The 10,916-nt window shown below is 44.5% G+C and overlaps 3 protein-coding genes across 4 annotated transcripts in view; 1 reads left to right on the top strand and 2 right to left on the bottom strand.

The window, feature by feature from the left end:
• Positions 1–7,153, bottom strand: part of LOC135811272 (TNF receptor-associated factor 5-like) — a 41,518-nt gene extending 34,365 nt beyond the window's left edge. The window contains exon 1 of one of the 2 annotated variants that reach the window (XM_065324486.1): positions 6,974–7,153. The gene's annotated coding sequence lies outside the window, so the exon portion shown is untranslated. The remainder of the gene's footprint in view (positions 1–6,973) is intronic. The other variant, XM_065324484.1, reaches the window with a different exon arrangement.
• LOC135811276 (aquaporin-like) overlaps positions 1–10,916 on the top strand; it is a 133,460-nt gene that overhangs the window by 80,038 nt on the left and 42,506 nt on the right. The window lies entirely within an intron of this gene.
• Positions 9,706–10,916, bottom strand: part of LOC135811274 (TNF receptor-associated factor 3-like) — a gene marked incomplete at its 5' end in the record, with an annotated part of 4,721 nt that continues 3,510 nt past the window's right edge. The window contains 1 exon segment of the mRNA XM_065324487.1: positions 9,706–10,916. This exon segment is cut by the window's right edge and continues 1,100 nt beyond it.

The following is a 10,916-nucleotide window of genomic DNA, read 5'->3' on the forward strand; positions in this document are numbered from 1 at the left end:
TTACGACACTCGTAAAGCACTGAGCATGCGCAGTGAGCGTCCAGACAGCTTGGTTTGGACCAGCGCCGCGCCAGGCAAGGATATGACTCCCTGGTTTGCACAACTCCAGTCTCCACAACTACTAACTAACTACTGTAGTACAGACTCCAGTCAGTGTAGGTCTACAGTCGACTGGTCTAGTACTACACATGTAGTACTAGACCAGTCGACACAGTCAGGACACGTACACAGTCATGGACACAGTCAGGACACAGTCATGGACACAGTCAGTAGCTGCTACTACTAGTACTAGTAGTAAGTCACTAGTGTCTGCGGAGTACGCGAGTGCGGACATACAATAATTATTATGATTGTACAAATAAACTGAACGACATGCACGTCGACAGGTCAGTGTAGTCTGTACTAGTCGGGACCACTGCGCGTGCTCACTGCGCAGACTGCACTGGCCAGATCGTGGTCATGTACTGACTCCGCCTGGTCTATGCATACAGTACAGGTAGAGGATCTACATGTACACTGACTGTAGTGTATGTGCCTAGGGCTAGGTGACTACCTGTACGGCTGTAGCCAGAACTTGCCAGAAGGCTTGTACTACGTAGTTGTAGCGCCTATCACTATCCGCGCAGGCCAGTTGATGATCAGTCAGATTTCCTGATACATTGTACAGGAATAGTTTGATCAAACTAATACTAGTATCTCGTGACAGGCGGTGCGCGTGAAACATGGTGACGCATTGCGTTATCATGGTTATGAGCTGGGGAGGCTGTCAATAAATTCAGGGCTCACAGTCGGTATGCAGGATCGACAAAAGCGTCGTGCGAGGGCGGGTTTGGTGCACGTGAGTCGCGTGACCCCACAAGAGCACAGATCGTGTACATCCTACGCATCCCAACAGAACAAAGAAGAGAAAGAACCTTGGCTTGAGTTGTAGCCTGTTCTTGTCTTGTAGAGCCGATGTTCGCGATATTTTGGTCGGACCTGTCCTTTCCTCGCTTCTCTTGGCATGCAGTGTCAAACCATTCTCGTTTCCGTTCGTCTCGATCTTGTGCTTTTACGATCGTGCATACTCCAGTGGAAATAGTTTGCTTTATTATTTGCACTGGGAATTGCACTGCAACACTGAACAGTTACTGCCAGCCCTTGGCAACGACTTGCCTTTCACTGTGCCTTGTAGAATTGGTCCACCGAAGGAGAAGGCGAAAGGCAACCTGTGCTAGTCCCAGGAAATTCATGTCATGTAGCCGCTGTTCGACCAAATGCTGATGCTACAATGAGCGATCGCGATGTTCCACAGGTAAGAAGACAAACAAACGAGTCAGAGCTCGCCAGGCAGGTAACGCCGAGAACATACCACACGGAGCTGCTGATCGGATGGAGGCGAACGGGACCAGCAAATCCGCCAGGCGTTAGTTGAGGGCCACTAAAGGCCAGGTTTCCAGAGGTACCAGTTCCTCCATGATGGCGAAATGCGCTGCCATAAGAACTCCAGCGAGAACGAAAGCACAGCAATCAACTCCGCGGCGCGGGCGAACTGAGGAGAGAACACTGAAAAATCTGTGCGCAATGATTTTCTGTTGGACGGCGCGCGTTGCTGTTCCCCCACCCTGCATGCATGCGTTTTTCTTGTTGTTTGATCTGGTGCTGCTTTTGCACTTTTGGCGTTCTGCGCGCTGAGTGGCACTCACTCAAAAATGTCCACTACATCTCATTCTTGGCGGATTTTGATCATCTATGGCTTATTTTTTTCAGCGTGGAATTCTCCAGACATTTACCGATCACTTTTCCGATTGCTGTGCCGAAATCGAAGCCAAAACGACCAGACTTTGGCTAATCCGTGCCGGAAAACTGGAGGGAAAATGGTGAAACGCTGCGGTAGATCACTGAGTTTGGGGGGTTTGAACCAGCACAGCGAATCCCAGCTTCGTGGACATCAGGGCCGATGTAGTGGACTAGATCAAAGATTTGAGAATAGAGGAGAATAGAGGCCTGTGATTGGTCAGTTGTCATCACGTGACATCCGCGCAAAGCCGTGCGCGACTCCACGCTTTTGTATTGGACTGTGAGCCCTGAAATTGTCAAGCGAAGATGCCAAGATGCTTTACTCATGTCAAGACCACTGAGTATGTAGCCGGTAGTGAGTGCAGAGTCGAGTCACGGCTGATTCAGTTGTTGATCTCCACGCTTCGTAAACGTGCCACAGCTTGCAAAAGCATTCCACACCGTTCAGCGACACAGGCTTCTGCCCGTTTTGGAGACCTTCCTACTGCGGATAACCAGTTACCTACATGTACATGTACATGTACGGGTTGCTCCTTGCTAACAGTAACACAGCTAAGCGCTGAGTGTTCGACTTCGAGGTTTCGAGTTACTGTAAACCCTCTCCACACAGCAAATGGCACTCCACAGGGAGATTCACTTTCCTCACTTGTTATTTGCAGTTTATCTAGACGCAGCACTCCGCGATGTCCTCGCCGCAGCTCCACCTCGCTGTCATGCAGATAGCGCTCTACCCGTCAACATCATCTACATGTACGTGGACGACACCGATTTTGCCAGTACCGCATCTGCCTGGCTAGAAACAGCTTGAACCTTTGGCAGCAACAGTTCTCGAGTAATGGAATCTCCATGTCAACGCAGAGAAGACAGAACACACTAGACACACCCTGCAACAGGATCCAGCCTCGGAAGAATGGAAAATGGCGAAGAAGTTGGGTTCCTTGACTGGTGATGATGAAGACATTACCAGAAGATAACAGTTGGCTACAGCATCCTACACAGTAATGTACATGTACATGTTTAATCTTCGAAAGCTGAGAACACATCACTATTTCCGCAATAGCAAGAGAGTCACTAAAACTCGTGTCTGTAGACTGAGGTGCCCGAAATACACCTGCACTTGCAATATACAGATACATAATACATATACTTCTTCTGAAGTACATTGTACATGTACATGTATATGTATATACTGTATGTACCGTACAGTATGTACAGCTGTTTTACCAGCTCCTTACTGTTCCTGTTCCTTTTCCCTTGCCTGTATTTCACCGGATGAGAAGACTTGAAAGTATACTTATACTTGTGAAACCAAAAAAACTTTCAAGATGTTCGTAAAGAGCCTGAAGTGTGTCCTGTTTACGAGTACTATCGCATTTTTGGCTCAGAGGAAACAGTATGTACAGTAGGTCTACATGTATGTGCATTTACATGTACATCATGCAGGGTACAAACATGTACATGTACATGTTTGTACCCTGCATGATGTACATGTACAGCCATAGTGTATGCCCAGGCATAGTGTACGCCCATGACACGTGATTACATGTACTGAGTACTGTAAATTTTAATTCACAAATCTTCGGGGGTACGTTTATTTTCGATGCTTTCGGTGCGTCCGTTTCATACCTAGGCTAGAAATTTCAACAACAAACACAAACACACATATGCAATGTAATCCAATACTAAAATAGGGAATTGCTTCTCTAAGCCTAAAACTTCTGTTCACCTAACCTGGCCTTTTGCCCTCACACCAAAAATATTGAGCACCTAACATTTCTGAAATATTTTAATATTAAAATTAGAATATCATTCTACAAATAATCTACGTGGAGATAAAAGTTTAATAATAGCTATGAAAAGTATGAATGCCGCAGACATCACCACGCAACATGACAATTTGTTCAAGGTTTGGTTTTGTGTGTTTCCAAAATCGATTTTCACGTTCCGATCATCAGTGGAAATACGGAACTAAAGAGATCAAGGGAAAAACAAAGGTTAAAAATCCAAAGAAGTGTGACACATGACGGGTAACTTGTGGTAAGTATTACAAAAAGTGAGAACTAAAATAAAGAGTAAGTGTGACAAACGGGCATGAACAGTGCAGAAACAACTACGCGCTTCTGTATGGCACTTGGACAAACGCCACTTTCCCGACACTGTTTAACCTTGATCTCTTTAGTTCCGTATTTCCACTGATGATCGGAACGTGAAAATCGATTTTGGAAACACACAAAACCAAACCTTGAACAAATTGTCATGTTGCGTGGTGATGTCTGCAGCATTCATACTTTTCATTGCTATTATTAAACTTTTATCTCCACGTAGATTATTTGAATATCATTCTACCCTGTAAATGTGGGGTTCATAAAAAAAAATAAAAAATAGAGACTCGCAAGACTACAATGTACAATGTACATGTACATGTACATGTACATAATCATTGTACATTGTACATGTACATGTAGTACTCAACATACCATCATACAGCCAGTCAGTCAGTGCAGGCATACATGTACATACATGTAATTATGTACATTCATGTAGATGTAGATCTATAATCATGTATATGACAATCATGTACAGTATGATGTAAGCCTCTTGTCTTGACACACTGTGACACTGACTGTCACTGACACTGAGTCTGTGCACATGTGATCATGGCATGGTGAGTCATTGGTGACACAATCATAATCATCATAGTGACGTCCAGCTGAGATTCTGTCACATGTGCAGTTGTGCACAGTCTAGCCTAGATCTAGCCAGGGATGCAGGTACTTTACACGGGGAATACCCCGGGACGTGTGCCTCAGCTCAGTGGCAGGATTACTAAAGACGTAGTAAAGTCTTCAGGAAGATGGTGGCAGGAAAATTGGCGCGAAGAGTTCAAAGGTACTATTGGCACGTAGAGGTGAACAGGCCACCTAGAAAAGGCGCGCTTTTGACACTGCATCGACATGGAGTTCACAACTGTCTTGGCTGGCCGAAGCTTCCCACTTCTTGACCCGTTTGGGCATGCATGCGTGCTGTCTTCATGCCCTCCTTTGCTCAGTGTTTTACACTAATGATCATAGCGTGCTACCGTCGTCGTGAACAAGTTACAACGCAACACTCAACAGCGACGATTTTACGCTCGTTCTAAGTTCTAACCCAAGACACACAGAACTCGTGGCCTGCATTGCCTCTTAGTCTTGGTCAGTCAGGTGCGTGTCATACCACTGTAGTGTGGTGCCGTTACAACCACCTGCAACGCACACGTCTACGCCTACGGTCTAGCAATGCTACTATTGCTAGCACTGCAAGTAAAAAAATTAGTTAGTACAAGTAGCGTGTTTTCAAGTCGCTCCGTTTACCTAGGACCTATGTGTCGACACCCAGAACTCGCCTGCACTGCGGTGTCACCATACCATCGTTACAATCATGAATGTACAATGCACACGTCGCCGTGAGCAATGCTAGCACTGTGTGTTGTCAAGTCGCTCTGTTTGCTTGTTAGCCAACCTCCACCTATGCTAGGGTTTCTACAAAACTCTCATCCGGTATTGGTGCGGCCTAGCTAATCTGCCCACAAAGTAAAAGGCGGTCTATTGTAGAAAATGGGAATATTAGTTCACCAACACAACGACCGTGTTCAACCAGTGAGCGCAGTCAGTCATCATTAGGCTCCGGCAGATTATGCTCGCGAAATCATGGAATTATGCTTTCATGGATTCTCGCATTATGCTCGTAAAATCCTCATAATATTATGCTTTGGCACCCGGGGATATATATTCACTTTGTTGTACTTATGGAGCCTCAAAGTTCGGAAAATTGTGCCTTTTTCGCAGTTGCAAGTGGCCATAAGTACAACAAAATACATGAGTATCCCCATACCAAGGTGTCCATGCATGTTAGAGATCAACATGGAAAAGAGAAAACATTACTTCTTCTATTCATCACTAAGTGATCTTGATTTCTTTTGTACTTCAGTAAAAATATTATTTCATTGCCAAATTAGTTTGAGATACCTTTGAAAATTATCATGTTCAACTCACAGTCTTCGTAATCATCATACTCTTCCAACCGATGTCACCCTCACCCTGCGAATAATCAGCTCATCTCTCCCGTAGCTCCACTTCTCCTTCTATCATGACCGAACATCAACTATACATGTACATCAATTTCGAGCAATATCGATAGCCTGCAGTCTTATCATGACTGCTAGAATCCAGAGGTCAGGACTTCGTAACATGCATAATGTACAAATGTAATGTACATGTACATGTTGTACACGGAGTTTTGCGGACTACCCGCCACTATCTCGTCCGCCCCGGGATACCTGATGAAGGCTGATTCACTCGCATCTTCTGCTACATGTACTGTGTCAGTGTGAGAAAGAACTTTGAAGAAGACGAGTTCGAGCATACAATACTGTATTGCCATGATTTCTACCCTGCTTTTCATTGAAAACACTATCCGCATGACCTCCGAACCCTTTACCATGCAGACCACCAGCACTGATCAGGTGCATTGTACACAATTGTATAGCCTACATACTAGAACTGTGGTATAATCGTGTAGTTATGCTCCTACCTCCGAGAGGATGCCAAATTATGCTCCAAATTTTCAACCACCAAATTATGCCAATAATTATGCCGCATAATCCGCCGGTGCCTAGTCATCATTCACTCTGCCTCTGTTACCGTTGTGGTAAGTAATAGTCGGTAACGAAGGACAGAGAGCTAGAGCATCAGCGTGAAAGGGCAACAGGAACGAGGCTGGTACAGTAGTAGAGCGGTACTGTGGTAGGCCTTGGCGGATAATGCCGGCAGAAAAATTGGCAGAATTCGGTACTTTTTCTGGTAAGTTTCATGCATGTTTGGTATGTGGATAAAGAAATGGAGCAGAATTCGAGGAATTGCCCGCCATAAGGTTTGTATGGTTCTGCCAATTTCGGTGCAAAAAAAGCAGAATCTGCCACCTTTTCGAGCATTATCCGCCAAGGCCTATACTGTGGTAGTTGATACCCGTACAGTGTGCTACGCGAAGTCACGTGGACTCGCAATATGCCAATAACTGAATTTCTAGTTCCTGAGATAATGCCGGCAATCGAACACATACATGTACATGACGTACATGTACAATTTGTAAACAACCCGTAAAAGAGGCTTTCGACCTAAAAATGATATTCTACTTGTCAAGAGGGTTTCTCACTTACCGATGAGCGTTGCTGGTCGATGCAGTCTAGACTACTCTGTAGCAATCGTATCGACGTCTGAACTCTAAACTAATAAAAGGCTTTCCGTAATACTGCTCTGATTCGCTGAACTGCGAGTACGACAGTCAGTGTACTAGTGTAGTAGTGTACGAGCAGTACTGTCACTACTAGTACTAGTAAATCGTCTGCCGACATGCAAAAAACTAAACTGGCCGCGACCACTGCAACCCGCAGACTGGCTCATCGTGTGGACTGACGCCGCTGTTCTAGTGTTCACCACCGGTGCACCTTGCCTTGGCTTAGCCTGCCACCGCTAGGGCGGCGCCTTGGTGGATCGAGGAACCGGGTAGTAATAGTAATACTTTTTTTTACTAGAGTCCAGATGTACAGCTACCTCCGCGATCGACCCATGCCCCTGGCCCAGTGTCGTGCATGCAGTAGATTATTATTCTCTACTGCATGATATGATCCACTCATATGACAGTGCACTGACTGTCATGCATAATGACTAGTGGGATGCTAGCTAGCTAGTAATAATAATAATAATATTATGTTTGTAGCCACGTGTCAGTCTGCATGGATGTGCATGCATGCGCGCATTGATGACTGTCGACACATGGCTGGCTAGCTCTAGCTCTCTACTCTGAGTACTCTACTACTAGTACTAGTACTAGTGACACATGCCATGCCATGTGACATGGCTAGCATTCCAGCTCTCTAGTACTACTACTACAGTGGATATCGGTTATAAAGTCATCGGATATAGTGATAAACCGGCTATATTGATACAAAATGAAAATATCAAAAGCAAAACCAGAAAAAGCCAGTCAAACTATCATTATAACCAATATATCGTATATAGCGATAAATCGGCTATAAGGATACAGAATCACCATTCAAAACACCTCTTTGTGCAGAAACATTATCGTCTATAGTGATAGCAACACACGAGTGTGAGGCATTGATGTCTCGACTTGGAGCCACATGTGTGTTTTCATAGTGTATTCTGGTCTGATGCTTCCTGGATGATGATGCCTTTGGGCCAAGAAGTTCTTGACTCTAGACTGGGGAAGGTGCAGCAGCATGCATCATGTATCAGTACGCTACATTAGCGCGATCGAGTACCCTCACGTGTATAAACTATAATGTGTATGTATGACGAGCGCTCGAGCGCAGTTGAAAATCGGATGTAGTGATATACCGGTTATAGTGATAAAATGTGAAAAAGCAGAAGGGCACGTTATAACCAATATCTACTGTAGTACCAAAGTCCAGCATCCAGTGGTCCGTTGTCCATGGTAACCAGCCAGCGGCCGTTCAGAAGGAAACGAGATCACGTGACAGTGCCGGGTATGGCTAGCACCGCACTAAACTGCTAAGGCAAGCAAAGCATATGTCAGTATTCGCGCGTCGTTGGTGGCGCGTATGTACGCATATGCGTCACCAGCGACGCATGACTGTCTGTGGTGGTGGCATGGTGGGGAAACTGCATAAAAAATATACAGGTGAAAGCTAGTTTGACAGCCTAGGATAGCACCTTTGGGAAAGTGCTATCCTAGGCTGTCAAACTGTAGGTGCCCTTTTTGAGCTTTTTTAGCTGAAAAGTGCTAAATCTGTTTGCTCATGCGCATCATGTAATTTTTGGTGTATTTAAATTTTGGTACCAGGGACCTGCCAGGTTTCAGGTGTAATGTAGAATTAGGTGACCAGCCTACCCTTCACATACCGTGCATACTCTAGTGCCTTTTAGGTGTAATCCAAATATAGGTGCCTGAATTCTCTACCGAAATTACCGAATTAAAATTACACCGAAAATAACGTGTGTTATTACATGTACATGTATGATCCAGTGCATGCATGCTTGTCACTTGAAGTGATACCTTTCACCACTGGCACCGGCCCATGGCCCACTGCTGTCATCACGGTCATTCGCACCTTTTAGACTTGCGCCATGACGCAGTCATTTACACTTTTCACTGCTGTAATTTGCGCCTTTCAGATTTGCGCTATGATGTAGTCATTTACACTTAAGTTTGTGGGTATATGTATCTAATATTGACTGAGTACGAGGTCAATAAAGGAAATAAAAGCCGAGGTCTTTTACGAGGTTTTTATTTCCTATACTGACGAAGTACGAAGTCAATATTAGATTTATCACGACAAACAGTCCGTATTTCAAATTCCAGAACGATAACCTCAAGAATCCCGGTTTTATGATTGCACAACCGTTGCACCACCACCTACTCATGCAGTGACAATGCTGCACTAGGCACTGTTCAACTGCGCAACCCCTAAGCAGTCAAATATAAGCAGTCAATATAGCCCTAAGGAGTGAAATATGCAGGAATATTTGACTGCATAGGTATGGCAAAAATCTATGTGAGTCAATACTAAGGGAGTGATAAAAACCAGTACTGATACAGAGTTACTCATTGCTGTTTTCTGATGAACGCCTAGTGCGTGAAACTCAGAGTTAAAACACTTTCTCTGTCCTCTTATTGTTTGAACTAGCTCTGCCGCTCGGTATTGAGCACTCCCTTGGACAGCCTGGAACCTCTTTGTTAATCTTGGTAAAAAAAAGCTGAGACATGCATTCATGCAGCAAGAGAATGTGAATAAGTCAAAGTCCATGCAGCGGCAACAGTTCAAATACACTAATCTTGTCTGCAGATTACTTGTAACGTTATCTATTCATACATCTTCACAACACTCTCCAAACGGCTACAGTGGAGTTTTCGCATTTTGAGAAATGTTATCTATTCAGTTGTAGCAATGTTGGCAATAGCAGCAGTAACAGGCGAACATCAGAAACGCTGTTGGGGGTGTGGGGGGGGGGGGAGTACTTTGAAAAAGGATGCACGCGCAGCGCCGATGAATCCTACAACTTCCAACTGAGAGTTGCACGTAAAGTCTAAAGATGAAAATTAATAATACAAAAGAATTGAACAGAAAGGGTTCTTTGCACACTTTGCAAGCGATGTTCATGCGAAATTATCAGAAGGGTGGCTCTGAAAATTGTAACGTCGATAAAATAATATAAATATTTAAAAGTCGTGTACAATAGCTTATGAAACGCGGGATATGCATAGACATGTACTTTGATTTAGTAACCAAAGCGTTATGTATCAATCAAGAGCGGTGATGGAATGAAGGACCAGGTTGAAAACTTTTCCATAGACTCAATGGAATGGTTTACAATAACGTAATTATTATGTACGTATTCTTAGCCAGTGGCCAGGTCAAAATGATCTTCTAAAAAAAAACTCAACTGTACAATTTAAAAAAATCTCCATTCCTTTCATTGAAGGATAAAAATTCAAACGTTTGAACAGTGTGCACGAGCGTGATCAGCCGTGAGTGTTACCAGGACTAGGGCACTCATTCAGAATGCCATGGCGACTGTATAGAAAAGAGGAGCAGCAGCTAGAAGCAGCCATCGCTACGCAGATCGCTGATATAACATGATTATGCTGGCGGGGTTAAACTAATAGTTATGACCGTGTACTGGCGGCATATTGCATGTACATTTTAGTGTTTACGCTGAAGACTCTGAGAAGAACAAGTGTGCTGAGTCCACAATCAATCATAGGTGTCAAGAATTTCGATGCGTTGAAACTGCCTGAGCAGTAACACTTTCAGAGGAATGGTTCCACCATCTCAATACAGCGCTAGCAATGGCTTTGGCAGCATCCACTGCATGAGAGCAATTGCAGGTGTAATTAGTGGATACAGGGGATACAGGAGATTCGCTCAAGGAAACGTCAGCAATGCCATTCTGCTCTGGTTTCCAAGCAAACGCCGGGAGTCCTGGCAGTAGATACGGTGCTCAAGGCAGTAGATACGGTGCTCAAGGGAGTAGAGAGGTGCTCAAGGGAGTAGAGAGGTGGAGTACACAGGGTACACAGTTAGAATGATCAAGTGCGAAGCATGGCGGGGGAAAATA

Source organism: Sycon ciliatum, chromosome 3 (genome assembly GCF_964019385.1).
Source record: "Sycon ciliatum chromosome 3, ocSycCili1.1, whole genome shotgun sequence".
Classification (NCBI taxonomy): domain Eukaryota; kingdom Metazoa; phylum Porifera; class Calcarea; order Leucosolenida; family Sycettidae; genus Sycon; species Sycon ciliatum.